The sequence below is a fragment of the Salvelinus alpinus genome, chromosome 30 (assembly GCF_045679555.1).
Source record: "Salvelinus alpinus chromosome 30, SLU_Salpinus.1, whole genome shotgun sequence".
In the NCBI taxonomy this organism is placed as follows: domain Eukaryota; kingdom Metazoa; phylum Chordata; class Actinopteri; order Salmoniformes; family Salmonidae; genus Salvelinus; species Salvelinus alpinus.
Genome location: NC_092115.1, coordinates 29648494 through 29665843, shown reverse-complemented (window position 1 = coordinate 29665843; position 17350 = coordinate 29648494). Strand labels below are relative to the sequence as shown.

Genomic DNA, 17350 nt, shown 5'->3' with positions numbered 1-17350 from the left:
ACTGCATTAAATTATCAAAATGACAAGGTAAAACATTTGACACATGGATTGCTTGAATGAATAAAGCATAACCAAATGGTAAGAAACTAAACGACTGAAATTAATAATTTGATCTGGGATTCTTTTTTCACCTTCAATCCAGGTCTTGATGTAGTATGTCTGGGTACACAGAGGGCGTTCAGGTGCAAACTAAAGCTAGGAAGATGAACAGGGACATCTAGTGGTACATTTACTCCCGTACACCAAGTTCATTATTCAGAAGGTACAAAATAAACTAATACTTGTTTGTCAGACAATACAATGCCTTGTGATATAACACAACCGAATCTAGCACATATGTCAATTACTGATAAGAATTGTTGAATAATCCATTCTAAATCTTGATGGTCAATGTTTGATGAGTAAAGATCCTGAAACAAATAAATCATTTCTGTAAAAGGTCTGTTGGGGAAGAATTCTGACAGCAGAGATATTGGCTTGTGTTTGAGAGGCAAACTAAACATGACACTTATGTTTCTTTCTCCATTTCTATCATTTAAATGAACATCTCTTTGTGATCTTCATAATGAATACATTCAGACTTCACAGAAAACTAACATTGTCATACACATGCTCATAATACATTCATGTATACTTCAGGGCTGTAAACAGCATTCAATATGACAATATATTTTGTTCCATCATACATTTTAATTGGTAAATGATCAGATTTGGTACTGACCCACTATGCAAAAATTGGTTGAATCAACATTGTTTCCACGTAATTTCAACAAAGAAATTCAATGTGATGACATTGAATAAACGTGGAAAAATGATTGGATTTGCTAAAAGTAATCAATGTAAGGGAATTTCATATTTTTTCACTTAAATTTTAACCAAAATCCAATGGCATGGTGTAATTTTTTGTAAATTTCACGTTGAAAACTCAACCAAATGTATATCATAAATGGACATTGAACTGACATCTGTGCCCAGTGGGGAGTATCTCCTTTGAGTCTATGTGAAGGAGGTGAGGAGAAAGGAGATACACGTAATAAAGGAAAGATTTTCTATCTAATATTTTCATTGGTAAAGTATCAGATTTGGTCATGAGATTCTCCTTTGAATCTATGTACAGTAAATAGCTTTATGTGCGTGTGTGTGACCATCTCTTTGTCCCATCTGTCACATGCCGTAGAAGCCTGTCATTGGTCAATGGCCCATCCGTCACATACAGTCGAAGCCTGTCACAGTCGAGGCCTGTCATGCTGAAGGTCAGTTGGCGGCAAGCTGAGTTGACCTCTTACTGGGATACAGGATCCTGCCGAAGGCCCTGTGGAGCCACTGTGGCAGAGTGGATACAGGAAAGGGTTTTAATAGCTGAGTTGAGCCACAGCAGCCAGAAGGTGACCTCATACCAGCGGTGCTGGATGCATCGCCCCCTACAGGCGGCTCTGATGATCGTCAGCAGAGTGAAGGGCGCCCAGCAAAGACACACACTCTGACGTCCAGCGACTTGGCCATCTTCTTGTCCCTGGAAAGCTGGAGGTGTTGGGTGCTCCTGGTGGAAGAGGTGTCCTGCTGCTCCATGGGGGGAGGGGATATGTGGAAGGACCCTGAGCATGATCCCTTCTCCTGGACCGACACAGCCCTAGTCAACTTTTTAACCACCACCATGTTCTGGGAGAAGTGGGAGGTGAGGCGGATGCCTTTCCCTCTCCCCAGGGCATGTGGGCCTGTCCACAGGCCTCATCTCTGTTCCGGAGCCTCCTCCTACGGATATTGAGGTAGATGCTGAGGTTGAAGAATGTTACAGAGATAAAGGGGGAGAAGAACTCCAACATGGAGGCACTGAGGAAGTACCAAGTGTAGTAGAACTCAGCGAAGGACTCGTCCTCCGGGATGCGGCTCTTCCCTTCCCCCAGCTCCCAGAAGATAATGGCAGGGCCATAGAGGATGAAGGCCAGGACCCAGAGTTCTATCGTCTTCCTGATGGCTCGATGGGTCTTGCCCTGTCTGGCATGATAGCTCACCTGGTGAAAACCATGGAACAAGAGTTATTATTTGTTATTATTTGTCATTCTGTCTAGATGTTGGTTCAAAAGTTGTAAAAAATATGGAATTAGGTGGACTGTAATTATACATTACCATGAGCTGTGAAATAAGCAAAGTGAGGGGGCGGCGTGAATTGGAGCTCAGAAGGTTAGTATAAGAGCATTAACGATGAAGTATTATTTTGTTGATAAAAGTGGAGCCTTCCTGAAAGGACAGACAGGTGCCAGAGTGTCTCTAATAGAAACTGTCTGCAATCAAAACACTAAGTCCCTGCAGTAACACCTCGCTCCTTCCTGTCAACAATATGGAGTAACTGACAGCTTTACTCCAAATCACAAACACCCTAAGTCTAAAAATACTCCCTCACTGCCCTTTCCACAGGCTCCCACAGAGGTTCTCTCAGCTAGTATTTTTCCTGGTGCAGTGGCATTGTACACATATACAGGGCTCATCTGGAAATGAGACCTTGGTCTCAGCCTTCACTCCCTGTCAAAATAAAGGTTACATAGATTTTTTTGAACCAAAAGAATTGAGGACCAAACCACACCTCAATGTAAAAATACACTGTGTAATATATGGCTAATTTGTTATATGTAAACAGATTACATTTACATTTACATTTAAGTCATTTAGCAGACGCTCTTATCCAGAGCAGTCAATCATTCGATTTGGATTTGAACCCTTAGGGGCTTGCTAATATTAGGGAGTGACCAGTACCATGTGACGACGTACCAGGTAGTATGTACAGTTGAAGTCGGAAGTTTACATACACCTTAGCCAAATACATTTAAACTCAGTTTTTCACAATTCCTGACGCTTAATCCTAGTAAAAATTACCTGTTTTAGGTCAGTTACTAACACCACTTTATTTTATGAATGTGAAATGTCAGAATAATAGTAGAGAGAATTATATATTTCAGCTTTGATTTCTTTCATCACATTCCCAGTCGGTCAGAAGTTTACATACACTCAATTAATATTTGGTAGCATTGCCTTTAAGTTGTTTAACTTGGGTCAAACGTTTCAGGTAGCCTTCCACAAGCTTCCCACAATAAGTTGGGTGAATTTTGGCCTATTCCTCCTGACAGAGCTGGTGTAACTGAGTCAGGTTTGTAGGTCTCCTTGCTCGCACACGCTTTTCCGTTCTACCCACAAATGTTCTATAGGATTGAGGTCAGGGCTTTGTGATGGCCACTCCAATACCTTGACTTTGTTGTCCTTAAGCCATTTTGCCACAACTTTGGAAGTATGCTTGCGGTCATTGTCCATTTGGAAGACCCATTTGCGACCAAGCTTTAACTTCCTGACTGATGTCATGAGATGTTGCTTAAATGTATACACATAATTTTTGTAGCAAAGCAGCACTCCTCCTGCAGCAAAGCACCCCCACAACATGATGCTGCCACCCCCGTGCTTCACATTGGGACGTTGTACTTTGGCTCCCCCTTTTTTCTCCAAACATAACAAGGGTCATTATGGCCAAACAGTTCTATTTTTGTCTCATCAGACCAGAGGACATTTCTCCAAAAAGTACGATCTTTGTCCCCATGTGCAGTTGCAAACTGTAGTCTGGCTTTCTTATGGCGGTTTTGGAGCAGTGGCTTCTTCCTTGCTGAGCGGCCTTTCAGGTTATGTTGATATAGGACTTGTTTTACTGTGGATATAGATACTTTTGTACCTGTTTCCTCCAGCATCTTCACAAGGTCCTTTGCTGTTGTTCTAGGGTTGAATTGCACTTTTCGCACCAAAGTACGTTCATCTCTAGGAGACAGAACATGTCTCCTTCCTGAGCGGTATGATGGCTGCGTCCCATGGTGTTTATACTTGCATACTATTGTTCGTACAGATGAACGTGGTACTTTCAGGAGTTTGGAAATTGCTCCCAAGGATGAACCAGACTTGTGGAGGTCTACAAATTATTTTTATGGGGTCTTGGCTGATTTCTTTTGATTTTCCAATGATGTCAAGCAAAGAAGCACTGAGTTTGAAGGTAGGCCTTGAAATACATCCACAGGTACACCTCCAATTGACTCAAATGATGTCAATTAGCCTATCAGAAGCTTCTAAAACCATGACATAATTTTCTGGAATTTTCCAAGTTGTTTAAAGGCACAGTCAACTTAGTGTATGTAAACTTCTGACCCACTGGAATTGTGATACAGTGAATTATAAGTGAAATAATCTGCCTGTAAACAATTGTTGGAAAAATGACTTGTGTCATGCACAAAGTAGATGTCCTAACTGACTTGCCAAAACTATAGTTTGTTAACAAGAAATTTGTGGAGTGGTTGAAAAAACGAGTTATAATGACTCAAACCTAAGTGTATGTAAACTTCCGACTTCAACTGTAACTAGGGGTTGGAGTTATAGATGCCAGAGTCTTTCCTGGTCAGCTCACATGGTCAGGAAAAGGGGAGGACTTTCTATTGAGGTGCCTTGGTACATCCCCTCAGCCTAGGCTGCTTCATGATGTTTAACGAGTCAGCAATATACTCTCTTACATGTTAAGTGTTGTGCTCGTCAAACAAAATGGTACATCGTATGCAGCAGCACTCCCTCCTTTGTCCATAGACATAGATAGACATTGCATAATTTAATCTGTCCCATTATGGCGTCTGTGAGAGCATGAGCAGCACCATTAAGGCCATCTCCATTTTGAAGTAGTAAATGTTTTTCCTCTACTACTTGAGCTGACAAACATACTGAATGGGTGCACACTACCACCTAGTGTATTTTGTTTGAACATGTATAAACCCAAGGTTGGCAATATACTGCCAAATGGGCACTAGAGTCTTCTATCTATCTCTATGGAGAGGTCATGAATGATTAACCTGTCCAGATGGGCCCTTTCAGGACAGTAGCAGAGTGGCACAGTCCTTGCTGATGATGACCCAGGTGAGTTACCCAAAAAAGGGACAGAAGGTCAATGGTTGACCAATGTCAGGGCCTGATGGGAGCAGAGACTCTTGAACCTTTCCCTAGTAATTCAGCCCTTGACTTTCTTTGGTTCTTAAAAACAGTCACTATAATTTCTGATATGTCTATATTACTTATTTTGTTTATTTCCCACCGTTTTATGTCAGAGGCAGACACATGGCATATGCTCAGAACAAACGAAAATAGCCTTTTTCACAGCCCTTCTACGATTATCGATAGGGAAGGCAGGACGCACACTGTTTAAATGACCAAAATGTTGATAGATGTTCACAAATGAACACATTTTGAATAGCACCAATGTCATATTAAGTTTTGTAAAGTAATAAAGGTGAAATATGTTGGGTAGCTGTTTCAAACTGATTGTACAGTAACTATATATGGACATTTGATCAATTATGTAAAGGCTTATTCATTCACATTCACTATCATATTATATTTGTACATGTTTAATTATACTTTTATTGTGTACTACTTCAAAGCAATTTGTGTACCACAGTCATTATAGACAAAATACTAAACATGCATACTGTATATACAATATGTATATACAATATGGATGGCAAGACATACTGTATCAATGCAACATAGATAAATATGAACATGTCTTAGATAACTAAGAAAAACTCTTGGTTAAGGCCTTTTGGTGACATTCACAGTTTGTCCACTCCAATAGAACTCTTCTCAATAACAAATGGTCAATGACGTGAAGTTACACTGGGTACATTGGCCACAACTGTAATTGACGTCCGGCACATTGTCTAGGAAACGTGCTACCTTTCACAGATGGAAGATCAGATCAAACCACCATTTTGACTGATGTTGGGTGCACTGCAACCTGGACTCGGGGGTAGACGTAACACTCCTCAACGAGCTCGGGAGAGGCGAGAGTCAAGTCATGCGTCCTCCCAAAACATGACCTGCCAAGCCACACTCCTTAACAGCCACCCCCTTAACGCGGAAGCCAGCTGCACCAATGTGTCGGAGAAAACACCGTTCAACTGACGACCGAAATCAGCCAGCAGGCGCCCTGCCAGCCACAAGGAGTCGCTAGAGAGCAATGAGCCAAGTAAAGCCCCCGCCCAGCCAAACCCACCCCTAACCCAGACGACGCTGGGTCAGTTGTGCACCGCCCAATGGGACTCCCGGTCACGGCCGGTAATGACACAGCCTGGGATCAAACCCCAGGCTGTAGTGACGCCGCAACACTGTGATGTAGTGCCTTAGACCGCTGTTCCAAACGAGAGGCCATGCCGGTGTTTTTTAATGATATGATCAAACTGTTTTTCAAGTGAGGAGTACTGAAGGAGGTATAGGACTCCCTTACCCTTAAAGGAATTTACTTTGTCGGGGAGGGGGCGGTGGATCTGTGTGTTAGTATGTTAGTCACACGTAATATCAAATTAAATTGTATTTGTCACATGCGCCGAATACAACAGGTGTAGACTTTACAGTGAAAGGCTTACTCACAAGCCCTTAACAACAATCCAGTTTTTCAGAAAATACCTAACAAATAAAGAGATAAGATTAACAAAACAATTAAAGAGCAGCAGTAAATAACAATAGCGGGGCTATATACAGGGGCACCGGTGTCGAGGTAATATGTACATGTAGGTAGAGTTATTAAAGTGACTATGCATAGATAATAACAGAGAGTAGCAGCAGCGTTCCAGAGAGGGGGGGGGGAATGCAAATGGTCTGGGTAGCCATTTGATTAGATGTTCAGGAGTCTTTTGGTTTGGGGGTAGAAGCTATTTAGGAGCCTCATGGACCTAAACTTGGCATTCTGGTACTGCTTGCCATGAAGTAGCAGAGAGAACAGTCTATGACTAGGGTGGCTGGAGTCTGACAATTTTTAGGGCCTTCCTCTGACACTGCCTGTTATAGAGGTCCTGGATGGCAGGAAGCTTGGCCCCAGTGATGTAAAAGACCGTACGCACTACCCTCTGTAGTGCCTTGCGGTCGGAGGCTGAGCAGTTGCCATACCAGGCAGGGATGCAACCCATCAGGATGCTCTCGATGGTGCAGCTGTAGAACCTTTTGAGGATCTGAGGACCCATGCCAAATCAGGTCAGTCTGAGGGGGGAATAGGTTGCCGTGCCCTCTTCATGACTGTCTTGGTATGCTTGGACCATGTTAGTTTGTTGGTGATGTGGAAGCCAAGGAACTTCAAGCTCTCGACCGGCTTCCCTACAGCCCAGTGAGAATGGGGATGGGGGCATGCTCGGTCCTCCTTTTCCTGTAGTCCACAACCATCTCCTTTGTCTTGATCACGTTGAGGGAGAGGTTGTTGTCCTTGCACCACATGGTCAGGTCTATAGGCTGTCTCGTCTTTGTCGGTGATCAGGCCTACCACTGTTGTGTCATCAGCAAACTTAATGAGGGTGTTGGAGTCGTGCCTGGCTGTGCAGTCATGAGTGTACAAGGAGTACAGGAGGGGACTGAGCACACACCCCTGAGGGGCCCCCGTGTTGAGGATCAGCGTGGCGGATGTGTTGTTACCTACCCTTACCACCTGGGGCGGCCCGTCAGGAAGTCCAGGATCCAGTTGCAGAGGGAGGTGTTTAGTCCCAGGGTCCTTAGCTTAGTGATGAGCTCTGAGGGCACTATGGTGTTGAATGCTGAGCTGTAGTCAATGAATATCATTCTCACATAGGTGTTCTTTTTGTCCACGCGTGAAAGGGCAGTGTGGTATGCAATAGAGATTGCATCATCTGTGGATCTGTTTTTGCGGTATGCAAAATGGAGTGGGTCTAGGTTTTCTGGGATAATGGTGTTGATGTGAGCCATGACCAGCCTTTCAAAGCATTTCATGGCTACAGACGTGAGTGCTACTGGTTGGTAGTCATTAGGTAGGTTACCCTAGTGTTCTTGGGCACAGGGACTTTGGTATTACAGACTCAGACAGGGAGAGGTTGAAAATGTCAGTTAAGACACTTGCCAGTTGGTCAGCACATGCTTGGAGTATATGTCCTGGTAATCCGTCTGGCCCTGCGGCCTTTTAAATGTTGACCTGTTTGAAGGTCTTACTCACATCGGCTACGGAGAGCGTGATCACACAGTCTTCCAGAACAGCTGATGCTCTCATGCATGCATATTTCAGTGTTACGAGCATTGAAGTTATTTAGCACTTCTGGTAGGCTCGGGTCACTGGGCAGCTCTCGGCTGTGCTTCCCTTTGTAGTCTGTAATAGTTTGCAAGCCCTGCCACATCCGACGAGCGTCGGAGCCGGTGTAGAACGAGTCGATCTTAGTCCTGTATTGACGCATTGTCTGTTTGATGGTTCGTCGGAGGGCATAGCGAGATTTCTCATAAGCTTCCGGGTTAGAGTCCCGCTCCTTGAACGCAGCAGCTTTACCCTTTCGCTCAGTGCGAGTGTTGCTTGTAATCCATGACTTCTGGTTGGGTATGTACGTACAGTCACTGTGGGGAAGACGTCCTTGATGCACTTATTGATAAAGCCAGTGACTGATGTGGTGTAATCCTCAATGTCATCGGAAGAATCCCGCAACATATTCCAGTCTGTTCTAGCAAAACAGTCCTGTAGTTTAGCATCTGCTTCATCTGACCACTTTCTTATTGACCAAGTCACTGGTGCTTCCCGCTTTAATTTTAGCTTGGAAGCAGGAATCAGGAGGAAAGAATGATGGTCAGATTTGCAAAATCGAGGACAAGGGAGAGCTTTGTACGTGTCTCTGTGTGTGGAGTTAAGGTGGTCTAGAATGTTAATGTTAAGGTGGTCTAGAATGCTGATAGAAATAAGGTAAAACTGATTTAAGTTTCCCTGCATTAAAGTCCCTGGTCACAAGGAGCGCCGCCTCTGGGTGAACATTTTCCTATTTGCTTATGGCGGTATACAGCTCATTGAGCACGGTTTTAGTGCCAGCATCGGTCTGTGGTGGTATGTAGACAGCTACGAAAAATACAGATGAAAACTCTCTTGGTAGATAATGTGGTTTACAGCTTATCATGAGATACTCTACCTCAGGCGAGCAAAACCTCGATACTTCATTCCCTGATCCTCACTAGACACCCTGATCTTTTGCCTCAAAATCTCTGTTTCCTTCTCCAGCTAATCACGGGGATCTGGGCCTGGTCGGGTGTCTGTAGTATATCCCTCCTGTCAGACTCATTGAAGAACTCTTCATCCAGTTTGAGGTGAGCAATCACAGATCTGATGTCCAGAAGCTATTTTTGGTCATAAGAGGCGGTAGCAGCAACATTATGTACAAAACAAAGTTACGAACAACGCAAAAAAAACTAACAAAAAAGCATGGTTGGCTAAGAGCCGATAAGACGGCAGCCCTCCCCTCCGGCGCCATCATGGGTTATGACAGCATTGGCCTGATTATGATGAAACAGTGAATGATGTGTTTTGCCATAGAGATCCGTCATTAACAAAATTACACTTATTTGCCCAAGGCGGGAGCTATAGTAATGAACTGAAATGTGTAAGTCACATGCAATATCTAAATTGGCCCAAGGAGGGGCGCTGCATCATTCGTGGGGGACGTCATGTTTACTATTGCCCTGTTTGTATAAACAAAATTCACCCCTGTACAGTTGGTGGCAGCAATACAAAATTAGTTATGGTACGTCATAAAACCTAACAGAAGAAGAACAAACGCCACAGCGAAACAGTGCAAAAGGGCTGTCAGCTCAAGAGATTGTAAATGCCTAAATGTTCTGGAAAGTGTGAGGTTCTCTCTCTCTCTCTCTCTCTCTCTCTCTCTCTCTCTCTCTCGCAAGGTGTCAAGTAAAATAAAGGCACGTGAAAGACAGATCATAAGGAAAATATATATTTTGCCTCAGATCACAAAATCTCTCTTTGGCCTCAGTGCAAAGTACTATGTCTGTAGAAAACCAGGCACAGCTCACCCATTTAACACCATCCCTACCGTGAAGCATGGTGGTGGCAGCAACATGCTATGGGGATGCTTTTCAGCACCAAGGAAATACAGGTAAATCCTTGATGAGATCCTGCTTCTGAGTGCAAACAACCTTAGACTAGGGGTGAATATTTTACGTTCCAACAGGACAATGACCCCAAGCATAAATCCAAAACAACGTTGGAATGGCTTCAGAACAATAATGTGAAAGTCCTCGAATGGCACTGCCAAAGCACAGATTTGAATCCCATTGAAAAAAAGTTTAGAAAGTCTTGAAGATTGCTGTTCACCGCCGCTCCCCATCTAACTTAACAGAGCTTGAGAAAATTTGCAAAAAATAATGGGAGAAAATCCCCAAATCCAGATGTGCAAAGCTGATACAGACATACTCAAGACGACTCATAGCTGTAATCGCCGACACAAATGTGGAGGGGTATGATTACTTTCTGAAAGCACTGTATATACAGTTGAAGTTGGAAGTTTACATACACTTAGGTTGGAGTCATTAAAACTCATTTTTCAACCACCACAAATTTCTTGTTAACAAACTATAGTTTTGGCAAGTCGGTTAGGACACCTACTTTGTGCATGACACAAGTAATTTTTCCAACAATTGTTAACAGACAGATTATTTCACTGTATCACAATTCCAGTGGGTCAGAAGTTTACATACACTAGGTTGACTATGCCTTTAAACAACTTGGATAATTCCAGAAATTATGTCATGCTTTAGAAGCTTCTGATAGGCTAATTGACATCATTTGAGTCAATTGGAGGTGTACCTGTGGATGTATTTCAAGGCCTACCTTCAAACAAAAATAGAACTGTTTGGCCATAATGACCATTGTTATGTTTGGAGGAATAAGGGGGAGGCTTGCAAGCTGAAGAACACCATCCCAACTGTGAAGCACGGGGGTGGCAGCATCATGTTGTGGGGGTGCTTTGCTGCAGGAGGGACTGGTGCACCCTACAAAATAGATGGCATCATGAGGTATGAAAATTATGTGGATATATTGAAGCAAATCTCAAGACATCAGTCAGGAAGTTAAAGCTTGGTCCTAAAATGGGTCTTCCAAATGGGCAATGACCCCAAGCATACTTCCAAAGTTGTGGCAAAATGGCTTAAGGACAACAAAGTCAAGGTATTGGAGTGGCCATCACAAAGTCCTGACCTCAATCCTACAGAAAATTTGTGGGCAGAACTGAAAAAGCGTGTGCGAGCAAGGAGGCCTACAAACCTGACTCAGTTACATCAGCTCTGTCAGGAGGAATGGGCCAAAATTCACCCAACTTATTGTGGGAAGCTTGTGGAAGACTATCCAAAATGTTTGACCCAAGTTAAACAATTTGGAGGCAATGCTACCAAATACTATTTGAGTGTATGTACACTTCTGACCCACTGGGAATGTGATAAAAGAAATAAAAGCTGAAATATATCATTCTCTCTACTATTATTCTGACATTTCACATTCTTAAAATAAAGTGGTGATCCTAACTGACCTAAGACAGGGAATTTTTACTAGAATTGAATGTCAGGAATTGTGAAAAACTGAGTTTAAATGTATTTGGCTAAGGTGTATGTAAACTTCTGACTTCAACTGTACATACACAGACCTTTTCTGAAAGGCCCCAGAGTCTACAACACCACTAAGCAAGGGGCACCACCAAGCAAGCGGCACCATGAAGACCAAGCAGCTCTCCAAACAGGTCAGGGACAAAGTTGTGGAGAAGTACAGATCAGGGTTGGGTTATAAAAACATATCAGAAACTTTGAACATCTCACAAAGCACCGTTAAATCCATTATTAAAAAATTGAAAGAATATGGCACCACAAACCTTCCAAGAGAGGGCCGCCCACCAAAACTCACAGACCAGACAAGGAGGGCATTAATCAGAGAGGCAACAAAGAGACCAAAGATAACCCTGAAGGAGCTGCAAAGCTCCACAGCGGAGATTGGAGTATCTGTCCATAGGACCACTTTAAGCCGTACACTCCACAGAGCTGGGCTTTACAGAAGAGTGGCCAGAAAAAAAGCCATTGCTTAAAGAAAAAAAAATGCTGTTCGCCAGGAGGCATGTTGTGTACATCAAATGATACAAACCCCCCCCAAAAAATACATATTAATTCCAGGTTGTAAGGCAACAAAATAGGAAAAATACCAAGGGGGTGAATACCTTCGAAAGCCACTGTATGTATTGTCGTCTCTTGGCTTGAGTTTGTCTTTCAGATTGGGTTAATACTGCAGCTCAGTCGTACTCAACAAATATTAATATATCATTTCCAGCCATTCACAATTTGGACCTTTTTTGCTCAGATAGATGGACACCCTTCCACACATTAATATGGAATTGCCATGTATACGGAATATAAAAGTCAAATTCAGAGCAGACCGAATGGAGATGCACATTATTACATTTCCCTGCAGGTATGTTAGAGCTCATTTAGATACCAAAGGGCATGCCAAGTTGTGATTACACTTTGAACAGTTATTATTTATTTTAGAAGAGTTAAATACCAGCGTAGCCTGTTGGCTAATCCCATAGCAGTGCACCACCACCACCACACCCACAGATTGTTTTGTCTCAAACAGTGTTGTCAATCAAGTAACTGATCACGAGGAACTGTGTTAGTTGAGGGTATTATCTTTTTGTATTTATATTGAAAGGATTTTGATAGTGTATGATTTTACTATTTGATAATAATCTGATTGTAAATTGGTGTACAATTCAGTCTATGACTGCAATAAACCAATACTACTAGCTTAAGAAATATTAATCTGTTCAAAATGCTTTCATCTTGATTATCACGACTCAGGATATGACCCAGATGCAGACAGAGGAAGCGGATGGCTTGGTTCTCTGAATAGTTATAACAAAGGGGCAGGCAAAAGGGCAGGTCGAGGGCAGGCAGAGGTTCGTAATCGAAGGCAGAGTCAAAAAGGGACATAACGGCAGGCAGGCTCAGGCCAGTCAGAAAGGTCGGGAACCGGGGAGACTAAAAAACAAGAACTAGAGCAACGGAAAACACGCTGGTAAGACCTGACAAAACAAGACAAACTGGCAGACAGACAGACAACGCAGGTATAAATACACAGGGGATAATAGGAGACACCTGGTAGGGTGTGGAGACAAGCACAAGACCGGTGAAACAGATCAGGGTGTGACAGTACCCCCCCCCCAGGGGCACCACCTGGTATTCTACCTGGGCCCATACCTGGTTGATCGGGGTGCTGGAACTCAGCGATCAGGGCTGGGTCCAGGATGTTCCTAGCGGGGACCCAGCACTTCTCCTCCGGGCCATAACCCTCCCAGTCAACCAGGTACTGGAATTCCCTGCCCAGATTTCGAACACTCAGGAGGCGACTCACAGTACGCCAGATGGCTGTCTTATTAGATTCCTGCCAACAAATCATTGTTTCCCAGACAACCATGTGACCTTCAGAAACTCTGGTACCAAACAGAAAAAACCTAACTGTGTATTTCCAATTCAGACTGATGCTTTATACAGTATGCTTTGCACATCCAGCAGTAAGGAGTGGCATATGCCTAAGCAGCACGCTTTGATCAAAGTAGGTACCAGTGATGTGTTCACACTGAGGCAGGGGAAAAGGATCCATGCAGAAGGGTTATTGATCTATGACTAAATCTCTTTCTTTCTTTCTTTCTTTCTCTCTCTCGCTCTGTGAGATTGTATTGTGTGTGTTTGTGTGTATCTGTCTGTTTGTTTGTCTGCTAAATGAGGTTTTAATAGGTCTCCTCTCCTGTCTCACATCAGGAAGTAAACAGCAGAAGGTTAACAAGAGGAAAGGTGCATTTACTGTTGTTGGAAGAATTCTTTATAATTAAATTACATTATTAAGCAACTGTATAGAAACTTTTAGAGCATACACATGTATCTACGCGTTCACAGGATAGTGGTAGTAAAATTGTCACAGTATAGCAAAATTTTACACCTGTAAGCACATCTTGCTCATGGCTGTATCTTTTCTTAGATGTTCTGAAGTTAAGCTACATACTAGCAGTAAGCAGCAAGCGGCAGCAGGATGTGTGAGCAGAACCAGTCAGCTTAAATAGACCGCCAAATAAGGTAGGCGTGATTGTTCCTAGCATCTAATTGTGCTTTCTAAGCTGATGCTCAGCTGAGGTGGGCACTCGGTTTCCCTTTCTGAACTGGCTTATCTTTATATGTATGTTGGAATATTTAAATTAACAAAACTATGACGAGGTGCAGTAACTACTGTGAAAACACAATTGGGAGGTTTCAGCATAAAAGCTGAAATCTCCCTCCCTCTCTCTCCCTCTCTCGCTCTCTCCCTCTTTCCCTCCCTCTCTCTCTCTCCCTAAAAGGTCCCTGTAGAGGATTATATCTGCAGGTTCCTTTAGAAGCGGTGGCCTCTCTCTGCCTCCATTATCTTGTCATTTGAGGAGGATTATGTTCTGGAGCACACGCGGTCCAGACTGGGGCTAAATAACTGTGACAGCTTACAATAATTGCTAAGCTAATTAGTGGGAACGAGCTCAGCATCACCCTTCTCCCTGTTCTCCCTGATCAGGCCTGAACTGATGAATATGGTTTGATTAATGCATGCAGTGGAGGGGTGGATATTTTTGGCACGTTCTTTTTCACTGAAACAAGTTCAAAGCCATCGTAATAGCCTATATGACACTTCTGTCTGATTAGAATACACTTGAGTTCGTCTGAATGGAGTAATTCTGATGGGAAAAACACCTGGGGCATAGAATTCTAATGGGGGGAAATAACTAATGGAAAGGATTATGTAGGGAATTAGTCAAATCAAATCTAATCAAATTGTATTTGTCATAGCAGATGTTAATGTGAGTGTAGCGAAATGCTTGTGCTTCTGGTTCCGACCGTGCAGTAATATCTAACAAGTAATCTAACAGTTCCCCAACAACTACCTAATACACACAAATCTAAAAGGGGTGAATGAGAATATGTACATATAAATATATGGATGAGCGATGGAAAAGTGGCATAGGCAAGGTGCAATAGATTATATAAAATACAGTATATACAGATGAAGTCGGAAGTTTACACACACTTAGGTTGGAGTCATTAAAACTCGTTTTCAACCACTCCACAAATTTCTTGTTAACAAACTATAGTTTTGGCAAGTCGGTTAAGACATCTACTTTGTGCATGACACAAGTAATTTTTCCAACAATAACAGATTATTTCACTGTATCACAATTCCAGTGGATCAGAAGTTTACATACACTAAGTTGACTGTGCCTTTAAATAACTTGGAAAATTCCAGAAAATGGTGTCATGGCTTTAGAAACTTCTGATAGGCTAATTGACATAATTTGTGTCAATTGGAGGTGTACCTGTGGATCTATTTCAAGGCCTACCTTCAAACTCAGTGCCTCTTTGACCTTAATCCTATAAACAATTTGTGGGTAGAACTGAAAAAGCATGTGTGAGCAAGGAGGCCTACAAACCTGACTCAGTTACACCAGCTCTGTCAGGAGGAATGTGCCAAGATTCACCCAACTTATTGTAGGAAGCTTGTGGAAGGCTACCTGAAACGTTTGACCCAAGTTAAACAATTTAAAGGCAATGCTACCAAATACTAATTGAGTGTATGTAAACTTCTGACCCACTGGGAATGTGAAATCAAAGCTGAAATATATCATTCTCTCTACCATTATTCTGACATTTCACATTCTTAAAATAAAGTGGTGATCCTAACTGACCTAAGACAGGGAATTTTTACTAGGATTAAATGTCAGGAATTGTGAAAAACTGAGTTTAAATGTATTTGGATAATGTGTATGTAAACTTCCGACTTCAACTGTACATATGATGTGAGTAATGTAAGATATGTAAACATTATTAAAGTGCCATTATTTAAAGTGGCATTGTTTAAAATGATTACTGATCTATTTATTAAGTGGCCAATCATTGGGTCTCCATGTAGGCAGCAGCCTCTCTGAGTTAGTGATTGCTGTTTAGCAGTCTGATGGCCTTGAGATAGACGCTGTTCTTCAGTCTCTTGGTCCCAGCTTTGATGCACCTGTACTGACCTCGCCTTCTGGATGGTAGCGGTGTGAACAGGCAGTGGCTCGGGTGGTTGATGTCTTTGATGATCTTTTTTGCCTTCCTGTGACATTGGGTGCTATAGGTGTCATAGAGGGCAGGTAGTTTGCCCCTGGTGATGCGTTGTGCAGACCGCACCACCCTCTGGAGAGCCTTGAAGGTTGAGGGAGGAGCAGTTGCCGTACCCGGCTGTGATACAGCCCGACAGGATGCTCTCGATTGTGGATCTGTAAAAGTTAGTCAGGGTTTTGGGGGACAAGCCAAATTTCTTCAGCCTCCTGAGGTTGAAGAGGCGCTGTTGCGCCTTCTTCACCACGCTGTCTATTTGGGTGGACCATTTCAGTTTGTCTGTGACGTGTACGCCAAGGAACTTAAAACTTTCCACCTTCTCCACTACTGTCCCGTCAATGGGGATAGGGGGGTGCTCCCTCTGCTGTTTCCTGAAGTCCACGATCATCTCCTTTGTTTTGTTGACGTTGAGTGTGAGGTTATTTTCCTGACACCACACTCCTCACCTCCTCCCTGTAGGCTGTCTAGTCGTTGTTGGTAATCAAGCCTACTACTGTTGTGTCGTCTGCAAACTTGATGATTGAGTTGGAGGCGTGCATGACCATGCAGTCGTTGGGTGAACAGGGAGTACAGGAGGGGGCTGAGCACGCACCCTTGTGGGGCCCCAGTGGTGAGAGTCAGCGAGGTGGAGATGTTGTTTCCTACCTTCACCACCTGGGGGCGGCCCATCAGAAAGTCCAGGACCCAATTGCACAGGGCGGGGTTGAAGCCCAGGGCCTCCAGCTTGATGATGAGCTTGTAGGGTACTATGGTGTTGAATGCTGAGCTGTAGTCAATGAACAGCATTCTTACATAGGTGTTCCTATTGTCCAGATGGGATAGGGCAGTGTGCTGTGTGATGGCGATTGCATTGTCTGTGGACCTGTTATGGAGGTATGCAAACTGAAGTGGGTCTAGGGTGGCCGGTAAGGTGGAGGTGATATGATCCTTGACTAGTCTCTCAAAGCACCTCATGATGACAGAGGTGAGTGCTACGGTGCGGTAGTCATTTAGTTCAGTTATCTTTGCCTTCTTGGGTACAGGAACAATGGTGGCCATCTTGAAGCATGCGGGGACAGCAGACTGGGATAGGGAGCAATTGAATATGTCCGTAAACACACCAGCCAGCTGGTCTGCATATGCTCTGAGGACTCGGCTAGGGATGTCGTCTGGGCTAGCAGACTTGCGAGGGTTAACACGTTTAAATGTTTTACTCACGTCAGCCACGAAGAAGGAGAGGGGGGGCGCAGTTCTTGTTAGCAGGCCGCGATGGTGAGACTGTATTATCAAAGCGGGCAAAGAAGGTGTTTGGTTTGTCTGGAAGTGTGACATCGGTGTCCTTGACATAGCTGGTTTTCTTTTTGTGGTCCGTGATTTCCTGTAG

At 43.4% G+C, this 17350-nt stretch overlaps 1 pseudogene; it reads right to left on the bottom strand.

The window, feature by feature from the left end:
- Positions 1 to 216: 216 nt before the first annotated feature.
- Positions 217 to 13270, bottom strand: LOC139560010 (histamine H3 receptor-like; annotated as a pseudogene).
- Positions 13271 to 17350: the final 4080 nt, after the last annotated feature.